This window comes from Piliocolobus tephrosceles, chromosome 8 (genome assembly GCF_002776525.5).
Source record: "Piliocolobus tephrosceles isolate RC106 chromosome 8, ASM277652v3, whole genome shotgun sequence".
NCBI lineage: Eukaryota > Metazoa > Chordata > Mammalia > Primates > Cercopithecidae > Piliocolobus > Piliocolobus tephrosceles.
In genome coordinates this window covers 18,940,879-18,960,967 of record NC_045441.1, presented here as the reverse complement: position 1 = coordinate 18,960,967, position 20,089 = coordinate 18,940,879, and the positions used below count along the sequence as shown (strand labels likewise).

The window sequence follows — 20,089 nt, the reverse complement described above, 5'->3', positions numbered from 1 at the left end:
TCCAAATGTCTTTTTTTTTTGTAAGAACTCATGTCACAGAAAGTGAGATATTTCTAACTTTGAAAAATAAGACTCCTTGCTTTTGCAATTGTTCCTTGAAGACCACAATCTCCCAGGCATGACTTTGCCCCCACTCCCCTGAAGTAGCCCAATTGTTTTTGAATAGTCATGCTTCCGTAGTACAGACAACTGATATTTACTCCATCTCCTGTGAACCTCGTGGGCATAAAACCCATATTTGGAAAACACAGCTGAATCTACTGATCTATAACATGGTATACATGGCATGAAAATGAAACAGAGACATGTGGCCTGGCCTCACTTCCTTCCAACCAGAGAGCTGTCCCTAGGTTTTTCCTTTGTAGATATTCCAGAGCTACTACTGCTGTGCCTCCAAGAAATGTTCCCAGGCATAACTTGAAAGAAGGACTAGAATTAGGGAGAAGACAAAGCAGGGGCCAGTGCTTCTACTAAGCAACCTTGAGATAAGGGAAGTTGTTTAGGAACTTCATTCCCACCAGTGTCAGAGGCCATGAAGAAAATTGTAAATCAAAAAATATCCAAGATAGGTCCTAATCAGTTTAGAGTTTTATTTTGCCCAGGTTAAGGACCGTGGCCCGTGACAGCCTCAGGAAGTCTTGAGCACATGTGCCCAAGGTGGAGGGGTTACAGCCACCTTGGGCACATAGTTTTATGCATTTTAGGGAAAGATAAGTTACAGGCAGAAACATAAATCAATGTATGGAAGGTATACATTGATTCAGCTCAGAAAGGTGGGATATCTCAAAATGAGTGTTTCCAGGTTGTAGATGACTTCATAGATGTCTTGACTGGCAATTTGTTAAAAGAGCTAAATTTTGTCTGCAGAGTTTGAAGTCAGCATAAAGAAATGCTTGAGTCAAGATGAGGGTTATGGAAGCCAAGGCTCTTGTTATGTAGATGAAGCCTCCAGGTAGCAGGCATCAGAGAGAATAGATGGTAAATATCTCTTTTTGGACCTTGAAAAGTGTCAGACTCTCCAGGAAAGACCTAGGAAGGGAAGGGAATTCTCCACAGAATGCAAATTTCCCCCACAAGAAACAGCTTTGCAGAGACATTTCAAAATACGTCAAAGAAATACATTTTTGGGTAAAATACTCTGATTTCTTTCCAGGTCTGCTCTCTGTCATGTGATACTGTATCAGAGTCAAGTTGGAATTTGGTAACTTATTGCTACAAAGAGTCTGTTTTGTCAGTCTTATGATCTCTACTTTAACACCAATGCTGGTCACTCGTACCTACACTCCAAAGGAGAGGGTATAATGAGGCATATTTGACCCCTCAACTTCCAGTCATGGTCTGAACTAGCTTTTCAGATTTCTTTGGGATACCCTTGGCCAAGAGGGGGGTCCATTCAGTCAGCTGGAGGACTTTAAATTTTATTTTTGATTTGCAAAATCAAAATATTTCCCCAAAGTACATGACTTTGGTGTATTTTGAAATGGCCACTGCAGGGTCAGCTGCCAGAAGTGGCCTTGCAAAGTTGTCTTTTGTGGGGGAAATTTGTATCTGTAGAGAATCTCCATTCATGCAGCCAGGTCTTCCCTTTCTAGGCCTTTCCTGGATCTAGGAGAGATTGAGAGTCTGACACCTTTAAAAGTCTGAAAAGAGACATTTAACATCCATTCTCTCTGAGGGCTGCTACCCTGTGAGACTTCATCTACCTAACAAGGCCACCTTTGCTAGCCAAGCCTCTTTCTTTCTCCCCCGAGTATAACCTGTCCTTCCAATAAAAGCTGAGTGACCACCATAACCTGTTTTTGGCCATGGATCCTTTCTGTAACCTCAAGAGAGTATGTAAGTTTCTCAACCTCATTGGTGGATTGGGTTTCCACTCTGAAGGCTCCCATGTATAGATGTTAAATAAACCTGTATGCGTTTTCTCTGAATCTGCCTCTTGTGAGTTGATTTTTCAGTCAACCTTCAGAGGGCCAAAGGTTTGGACATAGTAGGAGGAGATTGGGTTGGGAGGGAAGCTTCTACCATTTTCTTCTGTAGCTTCCCACGCAGTTATCCTGGAGAGATCAAAGTCTATAGAAACCCGCATGTAGAAAATTACATTTGGCAATGTGTTGCTCAAGAGAGTGATGAATAAGGTTATCATAAAGCTTTTCTTCTTTAAGTTATGTTGTGTAACAGTGGAGGGCAAATTAGCATGACTGACTCTATTTTGTCTCTGACACTCCCCATGGGTGATATCTTTTAGGTTAACTGCTTTTGCTTATCTCTGCATGTAGGCTGAGCTAACTAGGGAAGGAATTTAGTTTATATGTAACTTTAAAGTAAGGATCATAGTCCCTTCCCAAAATTAGCCCGTGAGGAGATAAGGAGGGTATACACACAAGCAAGCATATTATGTTAAACATTTATAGGAGCATTGTGATCTGACCAAGGAGAAAGAATTTTCACAACATCCTTGGACCCTTGCTGCCACTTAGATGTCTGTGGCCATTGGTCATCTCTTGATCTCAATCCCTTTTCTCTTCCCTCTTCCCCTAGCATAAAAAGAGCCTAAAGTTCGTATTAACTTAAGATGATTCTTTCGAATGCTAGTCCACCATCTTCTCAGTTTGCTGGATCTCCAAAATAAATTGGTCTTCCTTGTCCCAACACCTTGTCTCTTCACTTATTGGCTGCCATGCACTGAGCAGTGCAAGTTTGAACCCAGCTGCAATTGTAACCCTGGAACTAACGTGTATTGAGGATGCTGGGGAGAACAATACTAGACAAGGGAAACAAAAGAGAAAGCAGTCAGTCTCTTCTTATCTCTGTCTCTCCTCAGCCCCATAGCACCAAGGTCTTTGGAGTCTTGACCCTGTCCACAGACCAAGTGGGGAGTCCGAGATTAGCAACATGGAAGGATTATCAACTGGCATTCACACCCGTGCCCTTTCTGTTTGCCAAAGGAAATAGGAAAGAATGAAAAGATCATTTTTCCCAGCAAATATCTGTGGTCTAAAGGTTATGCTGAGGGAGGGGAAATGGGGGGACAGAATGACAGCTTCTTTCTGTTTCAGGGGAGTCCCGAAAGACAGCCTTTCCCCAATCCCACTCTTGTTGAGAGGGTGGGTTCATCAAAGCCACAAAGGGGAAGAGGACCAGGAGCATGTTCTTGGCAAAGATGCTCTCCTTGACCAATCCTTCATTAGCCTCCTCTGATCTCACATATCTACTAGGCCTTGATCTTGGCCTTCTGTGTCTGTCCATGCCAAGTCCAGTTTTAGTAAGAATCCTGCAAAATCAGGTTTGAGAAAATCCCCTAATTCGATATCCGATCAAGTTCATCATCCCATACCCTTGTTGTCTGAGCCCTTGGCCTGCCCTTAGCAAGAATCCTGTTGGCCCACTTAACAAGAATTCCCCACCTTCGATGTCTCCTATTAGTAGTTTTCCATCCACTGACACTGAAACCATCCCAACAGGGTTGAAAAGACTTGGAGGCTGGGTTCTGAGCAGAAATATAGTTATAATTAAGTGTCAGAGGCATTTGAACCAGAGCGACTCCATCTTGAATAGGGGCTGGGTGAAAGAAGGCTGAGACCTACTAGCTGCATTCTCAGGAGGTCAGGCCTCCTAGTCACAGGATGATAGGAGATCAGCACAAGATACAGGTCACAAAGACCTTGCTGATAAAACAGATTGCGGTAAAGAAGCCGGCCAAATCCCACCAAAACCAAGATGGCAACGAAAGTGATGTTTGGTTGTCCTCACTGCTCATTATATCTAACTATAATGCATTAGCATGCTAAGAGACACTCCTACCAGCGCCATTACAGTTTACAAATGCCATGGCAATGCCGGGAAGTTACCCTATGTGGTCCAAAAAGGGGAGGAACCCTCAGTTCTGGGAATTGCCCACCCCTTTCCCAGAAAACTCATGAGTAACTCATCCCTGGTTTAGCATATCATCAAGAAATAACTGTAAGTATATTCAGTCTAGCAGCCCATGCCACTGCTCTGCCTATGGAGTAGTCATTTTTTTAATTCCTTTACTTTCTCAATACACTTACTTTCACTTCACTCTATGGACTCGCCTCGGACTGTTTCTTGCATGACATCCAAGAACCTTCTCTTGAGGCCCGGATTAGGACCCCTTTCTGGTAACATAAGCATTAATCAGGCTACACTCTGGTCCACTTCCTTGCTGCTGAAAGTCCTGTAGCACTACATCCTGCCCGTGTGCAGACAACATCTCTGACATCAGGGCCCTGCAATACTATGCAGCCATAAAAAAGGATGAGTTCATGTCCTTTGTAGGGACATGGATGCAGCTGGAAACCATCATTCTCAGCAAACTATCGCAAGAACAGAAAACCAAACACTGCATGTTCTCACTCATAGGTGGGAATTGAACAATGAGATCACTTGGACACAGGAAGGGGAACATCACACACCGGGTCCTATTGTGGGGAGGGGTTAGGTGGGAGGGATAGCATTAGGAGATATACCTAATGTACATGATGAGTTAATGGGTACAGCACACCAACATGGCACAGGTAAACACATGTAACAAACCTGCACGTTGTGCACATGTACCCTAGAACTTAAAGTATAATAATTAAAAAAAAATGAAAAAAAAAACCTCCTGCATTGCCAACAAACATATGAAAAAAAAAGCTCATCGTCACTGGTCATCAGAGAAATGCAAATCAAAACCACAATGAGATACCATCTCATGCCAGTTAGAATGGCGATCATTTAAAAGTCTGGAAACAACAGATGCTGGCAAGAATATGGAGAAATAGGTACGCTTTTACACTGTTGGTCGGAGTGTAAATTAATTCAACCATTGTGGAAGAGTGTGGCGATTCCTCAAGGCTCTAGAACCAGAAATACAATTTGACCCAGCAATCCCATTACTGGGTACATACCCAAAGAATTATAAATCATTCTACTATAAAGACACATTAACACGTATGTTTATTGCAGCAATATTTACAATAGCAAAGACTTGGAACCAACCCAAATGCCCATCAATGATATACTGGATAATGAAAATGTGGCACATATACACCATGGAATAGCATGCAGCCATAAAAAAGAATCAGCTTATGTCCTTTGCGTGGACATGGATGAAGCTGGAAACCACCATCCTCAGCAAACTAACACAGGAACAGAAAACCAAACACCACATGTTCTTACTCATAAGTGGGAGTCGAACAATGAGAACACATGGACACAGGGAGAGAAACATCACACACCGGGGCCTTCAGTGGGTGAGGGGAAGGGGAGGGAGAGCGTTAGGATAAATACCTAATGCATGCGGGGCTTAAAACCTAGATGACGGGTAGATAGGTGCAGCAAACCACCATGGCACATGTCTACTTATGTAACAAAACCTGCACATTCAGCACATGTATCACAGAACTTAAAGTAAAATAAGTAAGAAATCTGAAAATAGGACCAAAAAAAAAAAAAGGAATTGATTTGCAATCCCACTGTTTCTATAGACAGGGTCTCTGATGTTAGAATCCTACGGCTTTTGTTTAAGGATCACTCAAGATGTTTTTTAGACCCCAAACTCCAGCAACCAGTTTTAAGACCCTCACAGAGGAATGGGATCAGCCTGAGAATACAGAGCTGCTTCCCCTCCCTGTCCCATGACTTCACCCTGCACTCTTCCGCCAATCAAGGATGGACGCACTTCAGCCCACTACTCCTGCACCCTCAAAACCCCTAAGCCTGAATTCCTTGAGGTGATGGATTTGAGGTTTCCTCCCATCTACCTGTTCAGTGGCCCAACAATTAAACCTTTTTGTCTGCTGCAATCTGCTGTCTCAGTGCATCGACTTGCCATAGGGATCGGGCAACAGACCTATTATGGCCATGTGAAAGGAAAATACCTTGGGTCCCCACAATCACTGAGCTAAAGAGAAACCTCAAGGTGGAAACTGCTTGGGGCAAACCTGCCTCCCATTCGATTCACAGTTCTCTCTCTGCTCACTGAGATAGATGCATACCTGATTGTCTCCTTTGGAAAGGCTAGTCAGTAACTCAAAAGAAAGCAACCATTTGTCTCTCACCTGTCTGGGACCTGGAAGCTCCCTCCCACTTCAAGTCTTCTGGCCTTTATTTCAAGTTGTCCCATCTTTTCAGACCAAACCAATGCACTTTTAACATACATTGATTGATGTCTCACATCTCCCTACAATGTATAAAACCAAGCTGTGCCCTGATCACCTTGGGCACTTGTCGTCAGGACTTCCTGAGGCTGTGTCAGGGGTGTGAGTCCTCAACCTTGGCAAAATAAGCTTTCTAAATTAACTGAGACCTGTCTCAAATCTGGGGGGTTCACAGCTACAACTCTGTCACCCTGCTACTTAGCTATAAATCCCACTTGTCCTGTTGTATTCAGAGTTGACCCCAATCTCTCTTCTCTATTGCAATAGAATCAACCTCTACTGTAACAGACTTGAATAAAGTCTTCCTTAGTATTTTAATAAGTGTCAGGCTCTGAATGGAGGGAACGAATGGCTGAGGGTGAGGAATGAATAACCTTGAAAAGAGGATGAAGGGGCCAGAATTTCGGACTCTCCACTTCAGGGGAGAAGCACGCGCTGCACCCCATAGCGCCCCACCAGGGAAGGGCTCCAGGGAGGACTCCGGGTGGCTGAGTAGCTGGAGAATCCTCTCAACTAGCCCGGAGCAGCTCCCACTCCCACCATCGCGCAGTAGGGGGAAGTCTGCTCTGCCATCCCAGACCTCTGCATCCTTTAAGAGTAAGAGGCCAGACAGGGGAGTCAAATAATGGCACTGCTGGACATTGAGCCAATTAAGCCAGTTTTCAATTGATCCAGAAGCTAAAGACAGGCATCATGTCCTGTTCCAGAGGGCTGCACAGCAAGTTGATAGCAATTACATAATAAGTAACTCGGACTTGTGGAGACATCTGTGGCCGAGAGCGCCAAGATGAGCCAACCTGCTGGGAGTGAGTGACACTGCAGAACTGGACAGGAAAAGGCAGAGGAGGAGGGGGTCAGCAGGAGGACCCGCCTAGCAGCCCTACTCCTGGGAGGCAACAGCAGCAAGAAGTCACGTGGGACTGCCTCATTCCTCCCCTGTGGATATGTTAATGGAGGTCTCATTTCTGACTTTTTATGTTAATTTAAATGATGTATGTTTATACCCCACTGAGTAAAAAGGACATTGAATTAATGTGCACAGGAAAGAAAACCACAGCCTTCAGCAATCCCTCTTCAAATGCTCCTGTAAGTCCTTTTGGATGAAAGAGTGCTATGCTCTGCTTCCAAGAAATCCTTCTATTATCACCTCTGTATTGTGAATACTTCCCAGAGAAGTCATTAAATAGGTACTTGGTTTCTTAATGAGAACAAAGTACAGTAGGTCAATAATTGCTTTAGCACTCCTGCTTAAGAAAAATGAAAGGCCCTTTCCTATGTTCTCCTTCCGAGTTTTCCTTCAAGTCATTTTTTAAAGTGTTTTCTAACATCCTGGAGATAGTACTTCCAATGTTCACAGTGATGTGTGCATTTGGCTTTCCCTTGACAAGTCTACGGTGTCAACTGCTGGACCTAGAAAAATGGGTTGCTGCATACTCTGGCTGAAATATTCTTCAATGGCTTGAGTTTCAATCAAAAGCATGAGAAAGTCTTCAGGAATGTGAAGTTTTATGTCTCTCCTTTCCCCGACTGTCAGGGGGATCTGAACTAGAGCGGCTTCATCTTGAACAGGGGCTTGGTAAAATAAGGCTGAGACCTACCGGGCTGCATTCTCAGATGGTTAGGCATTCTAAGCCACAGGGTGAGATAGGAGGTCGCCATAAGATACAGGTCATAAAGACCTTGCTGATAAAAATAGGTTGCAGTAAAGAAGCTGGCTAAAACCCACCAAAACCAAAATGGCGGTAAGAGTGACCTCTGATCGTCCTCACTGCTGCACTCCCACCAGCGCCATGACAGTTTATAAATGTCATGGCAACGTCAACAAGTTACTCTATATGGTCTAAAAAGAGGAGGCATTGTGTAGCGTCTCATCAAGAAATAACCCTAAAAACGGGCAAACATTTTTATGTTTGCTATGGAGTAGCCATTACTTTATTCCTCTACTTTCTTAATAAACTTGCTTTCACTTTATGGACTCACCCTAAATTCTTTCTTGAAGAGATCCAAGAACCCTCTCTTGGGGTCTGAATCAGGATCCCTTTCTGGTAACACTATTATTTATATTTTGGTCTCAAACTCCATTATATGGTGTGAGATCTAAACGTCCTTCAAAAGGCCCATCACACAGACCAATTGCAGGTGGATAGTGACCACAAAAATGACTGCCCTACTTGTAGTGCTTTGTTTTGTTTTTTGAGATGGTGGTGATTTAGTATTTATTTTTGTCTACCACTTGTCACCAACAATTCTATTGAGGAAATACGAATCTCACGGCTGGTAGCTTACTTTTCCCTCCCACTCCTGTGGTCCCGTGCTGCCATCCTTGTCTATTGGATAGACATATTGTTGTGTTAAGTTTGGCTTTGCTGATGAAAAGAGTCGAATTCTGCAAAATATCTGAAGAGGTTTATTCTGAGCCAAATATGAGTGACCATGGCCCGTGACACAGCCCTTACGGGGTCCTAAGAACATATGCCCAAGGTGTTTGGGGTGCAGCTTGGTTTTATATATTTTAGGGAGGCATGAGACATCAATCAAATACATTAGAGAACTACATTGGTTTGGTCCATAAAGGCAGGACAATTCGGAGCTGGGGGCTTCCAGGCTATAGGTGAATTTAAACATTTTCTGGTTGACAATTGTTTGAGTTTGCCTAAGACCTGGGGTTAATAGAGAGGAAACGTTCAAGTTAAAATAAAAGATTGTGGAGACCAAGGTTCTTCTGAAGTCTCATAGTGGCTGCCCTTAGAGACAACAGATGACAAATGCTTCCCATTCAGACCTCTAAAAGGTGCTAGACTCTCAGGTAATCTCTTCAGGATAGGGAGGGCCTAGAGAAAAACATCTAGCTATATAAATAGAGATTCTTTACAGATGCAATTTTCCCCCACAATGAACGGCTTTGCAGGGCCATTTCAAAATACGGCAAAGAAACATGTTTTGGGGTAAAATATTTTGACTTTCTTCTTTGTCATGTAGTGTTATGCCAGAGTCAGACTGGAAAGTAAGTCATGATCTATAGGGTTAAATAAAACCCATCTGATGAGACTATGGTTTATAGGGCATGATTCCCCAGACCTCTTAGATATTTGGGCAAGATACGAATAAATTAGAGCTTAGTCCTCAGCCTGAAAGTTTCTCCATACATAGTGAACTGTAACCTATCTTAATGTGTAAACAGACTGTAACCTGCTCTTGTAACAAATAACTGAGTCTCAGCCAACCACAGGCAACCAACTGTTCAAAGCAGGTTCAGATAAGGCAAATGCCCAGCTGTAACCAGCCCAGCTGTTTCTGTCTGTCACTTTTTTTTCTGTATGCTGCTTTCCTTTTTCTGTCCATAAATATTATGTTATCTGCCCATGTAGCAGCCCTGGAGTCACTCTGAACCTATTCTTCTTCTGTAGGCTGTCTGACTTGCGAGCTGTTCTTTGCACAATTAGATTCTGTTAAATTTAATTTGCCTAAAAGTTTTTTTTTTTTTTAAAGCAATATCCAACCCTTCCAGATATCCGCTCTGCCCATGTACCACTTCGCGTTAATATGCTGGGTAGAAGAGGGTGGTTCCTCAGCAAAGGCCCCATCCTCAAGCCTGGAAACCTGCAGACCTAAATGGGAACAGCCATTCCTGTTTTCACACCCAAAGTTTTCCTTTTGGCCTGCCATGCCCTTCTATCTTGTACCCATATAAACCCTGAACCTGCGGCTCCCTGAGCAGATGAACAGAAGAGCGGCAGAACAGGGCAGCAGAGAATGATAGAAAAGAAGGAGCGTCTGAACATCAAGAGGAGTTCAGCTGGGGATGGTTGGAGATGAGGTGGGCCTCTGGACAGTCAAACTCCAGGGGAAGATCCTCTTCCCACTCCATCACCTTTCCAGGTCCCATCCATGCTGCTGAGAACCACCTCCATCACTCAGTGAAACCTCTGCATTCACCACTCCTTGAAGTCCATGTGTGACCTGATTCTTCCTGGACACCAGGCAAGAACCCGGGTACCAACAGGGCACTGAACTGGTTAACACTTAAGCCATCTGTGGGTAGCAGAGCGAAAACAGCACTGCAACTGAGATAAATGTATCTCAGTACAAACGTATAAATGCAACACGTCCACTGGGGCTTTGGGAGTCGCAGGCACCCATCCTAGATGCTACTGTGGGGCTGGAGCCCAAAAGCACTCACCCCGCTCCTGTTTGCGTGCTGAGGTGGCGAACAGACAAGCCATGCTCCTGTGGCACATCCTGCAATGTGGGTCAGGGAAGTCTCCCGTTTTGATGTAGTTGTTAAATGTAATGAAAAAGCTCTAATTTCTATGTGCCTGGTGCAAACAAAGACCAACTATATGTTATTCTGGTAATGTACAGGATAGAGTCCTTCCATACACAGGCTGAATTCTGGAAAAGGACCGGCCAAGCCTGCTGCCTGAGCCCTGGCAGCAGGTGACCCCTCACACAGATCTCTGCTTGTGGCTGTCTTTGACAGTGTGGGGGTTGGAGAGAACAGAGTGTCCTACTGGGGAACACAGCTTGGCTTCAAAGAGTGGTAGAGGAAAGGAAGGGTGGGCAGCAGTGTCTCTGCCTTCTGGAGATGCCTGCTGTTATGGATAAAATGTGTAAAAATGTCAGAGCTGTTTGAAACAGAACAACTCCATCTTGAATAGAAGCCGGGTAAAATAAGGCTGAAACCTACTGGGCTGGATTCCCAGACAGTTAAGGCACTCTAAGTCACAGAATGAGATAAGAGGTCGGCACAAGATACAGGTCATAAAGACTTTGTTGATAAAAATCAAGTTGCAGTAAAGAAGCCGGTTAAAACTCACCAAAACCAAGATGGCGACCAGAGTGACCTCTGGCCGTCCTCACTGCTATGCTCCCACCAGCACCACTGCATTTTACAAATGCCATGGCAACGTCAGGAAATTACCCTATATGGTCTAAAAAGGGGAGGCACGAATAATCCATCCCTTGATTAGCATATCATCAAGAAATAACCATAACAATGGACAACCAGTAGCCTTCGGGGCTGCTCTGGCTATGGAGTAGCCATTCTTTTTTTCCTTTACTTTCCTAATAAACTTGCTTTCACTTTACGGACTTGCCCTGAATTCTTTCTTGCACAAGATCTCTTGGGGTCTGGATCAGGACCCCTTTCTGGTAACAAAAGAATCCCAAAATCACAAAGCCAAGGGAGAAGTCAAGCTGGGAACTACATTAGGCTAACCTGCTTCCTATTTTATTCCTAAATAAGATAGCTAACAAGAAAAAAGAGGTACATATCTCCCTCACAATTTGCCCACAACGAAATTCCCTGGGGCCTCAAAATCTTTCCCCTCAAAGGGTTCTGTTGAATTTCACCCTGACAATGTAAATGGATAGCTTATCTTCACAGGTGCAGGACGGAAAGTCATCCCTCTGCTCACCTGGGACCAATGCGTATCTGATTGTTTCCTCTGCCTCTATTGTTTATGTGAAAATGCAGACACACTGAGCGAGACTAAATTGTATATTCAGTGGAAGGTTAATCAAGGACTCAAAAGAATCCAGCAATCTCTTACCTGCCTATGACCAGGAACCCCCCCGACCCCCACTTCGAGTTGTCCCACCTTACTGGACAGAACCAATGTCTGTCTCACACATAGTGATGGATATCTCACGTCTCCCTAAAATGTATAAAAGTAAGCTATACTCCATCCACCTTGAGCACAATGTCATCAGGACCTCCTAAGGCTGTGTCACAGGTGTGTCCTGAACCTTCGCAAAATAAATTTGCTAAAATGGTTGAGATCTGGCTCAGATATTTTGGGTTCAAAAATGTCATTAACTCCTTTCTACAACGAGGCTTTTTTTTTTTTTTTTTTTTTGATTGAGTCTGCAGCCTCTGCCACCCGGGGTTCACCTCCTGAGTAGCTGGGATTACAGGCGCCCATCACCATGCCCGGCTAATTTTTGTATTTTTAATAGAGATGAGGTTTCACTATGTTGGCCAGGTTGGTCTCAAACTCCTGACCTCAGGTTATCCACCCGCCTCGGCCTCCCAAAGTGCTGGGACTACAGGCGTGAGCCACTACGCCCGGCCAAGGCTCATTTTAAAATATAAATTTAATATAATAAGCATCCTTCCCAAGTCTTATAATACTTGATTTCAGAAGTATAAAAAAGAACTAACAATTCACTAACTCTCGCAATATATGGGGTGAGTATATTGGTCGCTGGCATCTAACATACTATTCACAGTTGAATCCTTTTTTTTTTTTTTTTTTGAGATGGAGTTTCACTCTGTCACTGAGGCTGAATGCAGTGGTGCTATCTCGGCTCACTGCAACCTCTGCTCCCCTGGGTTCAAGCAATTCTCCTGCCTCAGCCTCCCGAATAGCTGGGATTACAGGCATGTGCCACCATGCCCAGCTAATTTTTATATTTTAAGTAAAGATAGGGTTTCACCATATTGGCCAGGCTGGTCTTGTACTCCTGACCTCAAGTGATCTGCCTGCCTCAGCCTCCCAAAGTGCTGGGATTTCAGAAGTGAGCCACCGTTCCTGGCCTCACAGTTTAATCATCACGGGAGCTTTGAGGGGTAGGTGATGTCTCCTGAGACTTCTCATAGGAACAGAAGGTTCCCTGCCTTTCATTAGGTCAAACAACTGACAAGTACTGGGACCAAAGTTTGATCCAGGTCTACTTGGTTTCAAAAGCCTAACTTGTTCGAATCTTACTCAAACAGGAAATCTCTCACAAAGAAGTCATCTCCTAGCCACTGTGATATTTGCCACGTGGGATTTGAGATTTCAGATGAAGTCCCTATTCCCCGTGCTGGCTGGGGAGTATGGACTATGAGCATGAGAGACAGCTGCCTTCTCTGGGAACAAGAACTGTTGGTTAGTCCCATAGGGTCTGGGGTCTGCTACAGTGCTTTCCTCGTGGTGATATTCAAGAAATGTTTGCTAAATGAATAAATGAGAAGATGGATACAGACTTAATAAAATGCAAACAAAAACAAAACAAAACAACCCTGGAAAGCATTCATACTGGGAAATAATAAAATCCAAAACCCCTCAACTGACTTGACTGGACCCCACCTGGTAAAGAGGACCCCAGAGTAACCTTCAAACTGAGTTTCCAGCCATGACAGGATGGGAGGTTGGACACACCTCTTTATACCTCCTCCCTCCCTAATTGCCATTAAGCTTTCTACCCTAAGGGCCAAACAGAAACCAGCCCTTTCAACAGGCTCCACCTACTATTTCAGCCAACTGTCTGACTGCTATCCCTCCCTTTGATGGTTTCAACATGAACAACTGACCAGCGTTCCTTCTTTCTTTCTTTATTTTTTTTGAAACAAGATTTTGCTCTGTTGCCCAGGCTGGAGTGCAGTGATGTGATCATGGCTCACTGCAGCCTTGACCTCCCAGGCTCAAGCAAAGGGCCCATCTCAGCCTCCTGCGTAGCTGCCACTATAGATGCATACCACCACACCTGGCTAATTTTTGTATTTTTTTGTAGAAATGGGGTTTCATCATGTTGCCCAGGCTGGTCTTGAACTCCTGAGCTTGAGCCATCTGCTTGCCTTGGCCTCCCAAAGTGCTTGGATTATAGGTGTGTGCCACCATGCCTGGCCCAGGATTCCTTCTTGATAAAGAATTCCACTCACCATGGAATAGTTCAATGTAGGATGTGCAGTGAGGATTTTCATGTCCTCTGCTTCACCGTTTGATGTCAGAGAGTCAAAAATTCCACCCTCAGATCATGGTAACACTGCCATTTTTGTACATGCAACTCATGAAGAGGCATAAAGTTGAATTGTGCATGCACACATTTCTCCTTTGGTAAATATTCATGACTCCTCCTATAGCTTATTAAATACATGCATTTAGCCACCCAGCTCAGCATAAATTCTTGTTACCTTTGACCCTCTCTCAAAGTATTTCTGGCTTCTGACCAGAGGTTACACTTCCCAGCCTGTCAGAGTGGCCTGGTAAGGCTGCAACCATTTATGAGAAATAAAGTTCTCCTTTCCAATCAACTCAAATGCCCATCAATGATAGACTGGATAAAGAAAATATGATATATATACACCATGGAATACAATGCAGTCATACAAAGGAACCAGATCATGTCCTTCGGAGGGACATGTATGAAACCAGAAGCCGTTATCCTCAGCAAACTAAAACTGGAACAGAAAACCAAATACCACCAAATACAAGTGAGTTCTCACTTGTAAGTGGGAGCTGAACAATGAGAATACATGGACACAGGGAGGGGAATAACACACACTGGGGCCTGTTGGGGGAGTCTGGGGGACAATGCATCCTGGGCTTAATACCTAGGTGATGGGTTGCTAGGTGCAGCAAACCACCATGGCATACGTTTATCTATGTAACAAACCTGCACATCCTGCACGTGTACCCTGGAACTTAAAAAAATAAAAAATAAAATTTTAAAAAGCTCTCCTTTCCAAATGTATGAACCCCATCATTCTTCAGTTGACAATACCCTGGAACATATGATGTCGTGATATGAGCTTTTGAAGTTGTAGTGTGAATAGGTGTATGGGAGATTAGCGAGTGAGTCACTGAGTAGAGCCAAAACGCAGTGAGAAAAGCTCTTGCAAGAAAGATGTGGAAAGCCCATTTGAGAGCTGGAATGGCAGAAAAAAAGGAGTGTCTGCTGATGTCCGCAAAGAGACCTGATGAGATATTCAGCACTCACTGAGGATTCGTGCAGAGAAGGAGAGAAGGCGGTGCTGAAAGAGATGAGATAGTCAGGAGTGGAAGTGTGGCACAGCATCCTGAACATGTGGCTTAATTCAGAGCCTCATTCACATGTTCCTCTTATCTGCTATCTGACATACAAAGGATAGTGATTAAAGAATGTCAACTATGAATACTGTTGATATGGCGTGGCTGTGTCCCCACCCAAATCTCATCTTGAATTGTAGCTCCCATAATTCCCATGTGTTGTGGGAAGGGCTAGGTGGGAGGTAATTGAATCACGGGGGAAGTTTCCCCCATCCTGTTCTCATGGTAACGAATAAGTCTCACGAGATCTGATGGTTTTATAAGGGGAAATCTTTTACGCTTGGTTCTCATTATTTTTTCCGATCTGCCACCGTGTGAGACGTGCCTTTCCCCTTCCACCATGATTGTGAGGCCTCTCCAGCCACGTGGAACTGTGAGCCCATCCTCTTTCTTTTGTAAATTTCCCAGTCTCAGTTATGCCTTTATCAGCAGTGTGAAAACAGACTAATACAACTGTGGAACCAAGTTTGCTGGTGAACCAGGTTATAATGCTAGACAAAAGATACCTGGAATATAATTACGAATGATGTTCCAAATGAAATCTAGTTAGCACTCCCCTTTACCCAGGCAGCCTGGAGATATAATAATGAACAATGTTGGCATGTCTCTCACCCTCCTGGAGTTTCCGGTCTGGGACTCACTAAACCACCAGAGAGAACAGACAACATGATGGATGGCAGAAGTCAGAATAATAAGAGTGACGCAGAATCTAAGGCCAGGATCTAGGTAGAATCAGTAATCATGTTAAGGCAGATGGAGCAAACTTGAGAAAAAGCAACCCATGACCCAGCACAGAGAAAACACTGACTATACTTTACAGAGCCGGCCAGAAAACAAACAAACAAACAAACAAAAAACAGCAAGATGCTTAATTTTTGTTCCAGAGCCTCTGGGCCTGTACCCACCAGAGAGGCCCATTTTAATCAGATACTGCACTAGAAAGTAGACAGAGTCACCCCCTGCTCTGCTCAGCTCTCATACTGTTTCTCAGGAACAAACCAAGATGCAAATACAAATGATTTCTTTAAATGTATACCAACTTTTCTACCCAATAAAGACTTTTTTTCCCAACAGCCATTATAAAAACTGATCATATATTAGGCCTCCCTAAAATCTTTTTTTATTTTTGTATTTTTTTTGAGACCGAGTCTCTCTCTGTCGCCCAGGCTGGGTGCAATGGTGTGATCTTGACTCACTGCAACCTCCGCCTCCTAAGTTCAAGCAATTCTCCTGCCTCAGCCTCCTGAGTAGCTGGGATTACAGGTGCACGCCACCATGCCTGCCTAAATATTGTATTTTTAGTAGAGACGGGGTTTCACCTTGTTGGCCAGGCTGGTCTCAGACTCCTGACCTCAAGTGATCCGCCCACCTCAGCCTCCCAAAGTGCTGGGATTACAGGTGTAAGCCACCATGTCTGATCCTAAAATCCTTTTTTTTTTTTTTTTTTTTAAGAGAGCCTCACTCTGTCACTCAGGCTGAAGTGCAGTGGTGAAATCAAACCTCACTGCAGCCTCGAAGTCTTGGGCTCAAGTGATCCTCCCATCTCAGACTCCCAAGTAGCTGGGACTACAGGTGTGTGCCATATTTATCATTTTTTTGGTCATTTATTTATCATTTATCACTTATTTATCACTTCATTTTTTGTAGAGTTGGGGTCTTGCTATATTATCTAGGCTCATCTTGAACTCCTGGGCTCAAGAGAGCCTCTTGCCTTGGCCTCCAAAAGTGTTGGGATTACAGGCATGAGCCACTGTGCCCAAACCAAAATTTTAATTCTTAACAAACAAACAAACAAATAGAAAAGCACAATTCAGTGAAAGAAATTAAGAATAGAAGCTTACATTTAAAAAACTGACTTGATTTTTAAAAATACTTCTAAATAACTCTTAGACCAAAGAGGAAATAAAGTCTGGAATTAAACACTATCTAGAAAATAGTGACAACTCAAACACTACATATAAAAACTTATGAGGTGTAGCAAGATCCATACTTCAGGGAAATACATAACATAAAGTGCTTTTGCTATTAAGCAAGACAAAAAGAAAATAAATGAACTGAGATTTCGATTCAAAAGGGTAAAAAGAAAGAGAGCGGGCCGGGCGCGGTGGCTCAAGCCTGTAATCCCAGCACTTTGGGAGGCCGAGACGGGTGGATCACGAGGTCAGGAGATCGAGACCATCCTGATCTACACGGTGAAACCCCGTCTCTACTAAAAAATACAAAAAACTAGCCGGGCGAGATGGCAGGCGCCTGTAGTCCCAGCTACTCGGGAGGCTGAGGCAGGAGAATGGCGTGAACCTGGGAGGCGGAGTTTGTAGTGAGCCGAGATCGCGCCACTGCACTCCAGCCTGGGCGACAGAGCTAGACTCCATCTCAAAAAAAAAAAAAAAAAAAGAAAAGAAAGAGAGCGAGCAGACCAAGAAGAAAAGAGGAACAGACAAAATGAATTTATAAAATTCAAACATAAGGAAGGAGGGGAATTGATAATAAGGAGTTAGTTCTTTGAAAAGATTTTAAAATTAATCTCATTTTAAAGGAGAGAAGAAATACTGATAAATGCTATTACGTCTGAGCAAAGAACTCTTACCAAAAACATATAGAAGCTTTAAAATTTTTAAATGATGAGTAGAAGAATGGTCAAGAAAACTTTCTGAGACAGAGCAGAAAACTGGCAAACTTGCATAGACTAATCACTGAAATTCCTGGAAAGGCTGTTGAAAATGACTATCCAAAAAGACACTAGACCCAGAGGGTATTATAGGTAAATTCTGTCGATTTTTTGAGGACTAGAAAAATGCCATGCAATCTGAAGTAGTCTAGAACAGAAAATAAAATTTAAAAGTTTATCATTTTCTCCTTATATAATGCTCTTAGAAAAGCAGTCAAGCCAGCACACATGCCTTGAAAGCATGATGCTAACAGAAAGAAGCCACTCACGAAAGACCACCTATTCCATTTCTATAAAAAGTCCAGAACAGCCAAATCCAAACAGACAGAAAATAGATTTGTGGTTGCCTGGAGCTGGGACAGTTAGAGGGAAATGAGAATGGCGCTTCTTTTAAGGGTGATGCACGTATACCAAAACTGCGGTGATGGTTGCAGAACTCTGTGAATGTACTAAAAACCATCTAATTGTACACTTTAAATGTGTAAATTGTATGACATGAATTATATCTCACTAAGGCTGTCTTTTTTATTTAAAAAGCACATGCACACACAAAAGAAAAAAACTACACGAGTTTCACTAATCCATTGAGGGTTAAAATTTTCAACTTAGCCAGATGCAGTGGCTCATGCCTGTAATTCCAGCACTTTGGGAGGCTGACGCAGGTGGATCACTTGAGGTCAGGAGTTTGAGACCAGCCTGGCCAACATTGTGAAAACCCATCTCTACTAAAAACACAAAATTAGCTAGATGTTGTGGCACATGCCTGTAATGCCACTACTTGAGAGGCTGAGGCAAGAGAATTTCTTGAACCCGAGAGGCAGAGCTTGCGGTGAGCCGAAATCGCGCAACTGCACTCCATCCTGGTTGACAGAGCAAGACTTTGTCTCAAAAAAAGAAAAAAAATCGGCCGGGCGCGGTGGCTCAAGCCTGTAATCCCAGCACTTTGGGAGGCCGAGGAGGGCGGATCACGAGGTCAGGAGATCGAGACTCTCTCTGGCTAACACGGTGAAACTCCGTCTCTACTAAAAACTACAAAAAACTAGCCGGGCGACGTGGTGGGCGCCTGTAGTCCCAGCTACTCGGGAGGCTGAGGCAGGAGAATGGCGTACACCCAGGAGGCGGAGCTTGCAGTGAGCTGAGATCCGGCCACTGCACTCCAGCCTGGGCAGCAGAGCGAGATTCCGTCCCAAAAAAATAAAGGATTTTAAAAAGAGAGTTCCTCAAAAACTCAAGCTGTTTTTATTTTCCTAGATACTTACGTAGTGATCATATCCTTTGTGAGGTTGCTATCGGGATGTTGGGATTTTCTAAGGAACGTAAAGTCCCCAAGATTAAAGCAATGTCGTGGTGGAGAAGTTTATCTCACTTTCACCCCATATTTAGGTGTACATTTCACTGATGTTCCAAGTATAGAAACACATTTAGCAAATAATTTTGACATTTGAAGAAGTTCTCTCTTCAACTTTATCAGGCAAGTTCACAGATGCATTTTACAAGGCAAATCAGGAGGAAAGGGAGATCAATTCTACTGCTGAGAAAGAATCTAGGTCAATTTTATAGATTCACACTCAAATGAAATCCACACGAGAACAAAATTCAAGACATTGGTTAAAAGAAAAATCATACCAAGTATCAAAATAAGTTAAATTGCTATATATTTACAGTTCAATACATTGAAAACATCCTAGATCTTTACCAAAATTAATTTCTTTGGCGTCTTACAGAAGCATCTGTAGGATTCCAATAAGTTCTACTTTTAAAAATCTTACACAACAGTGTTCCCACAAAAAGAAAGTAAACACTTGCAACGAAAATTTCCATTTTTGCTCATCAAGATTTGAATCGATTTTACTTGAACAGGCTGTTTTGTTCAATTCACACTGATTAACCTCAGCCCAATCACTGAAAACTTTGTGGTTCTGGGATACGGGTTTTAATTGTCTTCATAATGTACTTGGAAGATCACTGGGGAAATTGAACACAAAAGGTTTCCTATATGATGTGCTGACTAAATAAAGAGCCCGAACAGCCTGTGCCTCAGCAGTCTCAATCTCAAATTGACCTCCTTTTTGTTTTTTCTTTTCTGTTATGGTGTGTTTCTCATCATTTTCTTTTTCTGTCAATATTTATGCAGATGTCAACTATATTCTTGCCTGTCTGTAAGTACTGCTTTTCTCTAGGGCTGTCCCATGAAAACAAAATTTCCATCAAAATTATTATTTTTTATCGTCCCTCTGTTTGCAGCAAGCAGGGGTCTTGGATGCAAAATTTACGGGAGAGCCAGAAACTCAGAAATCCAAATAAAGAATGTCTTAATGCAGTGTTTTTAAAAATAAAAATGAATGTTATAAAAAGAACTCATGATTAATAAAATATCCAAATTGTGGCTGGGCATGGTGGCTCATGCCTGTAATCAGGCCTCCCACTTTGGGAGGCCGAGGTGGGTGGATCACCTGAGGTCAGGAGTT

General features: G+C 43.3%; 1 protein-coding gene across 1 annotated transcript in view; it reads right to left on the bottom strand.

Moving 5' to 3' along the window:
- The window catches only part of GALNT17 (polypeptide N-acetylgalactosaminyltransferase 17), a 597,097-nt gene that overhangs the window by 247,265 nt on the left and 329,743 nt on the right, over nucleotides 1-20,089 (bottom strand). The gene's annotated exons all lie outside the window — the stretch shown is intronic.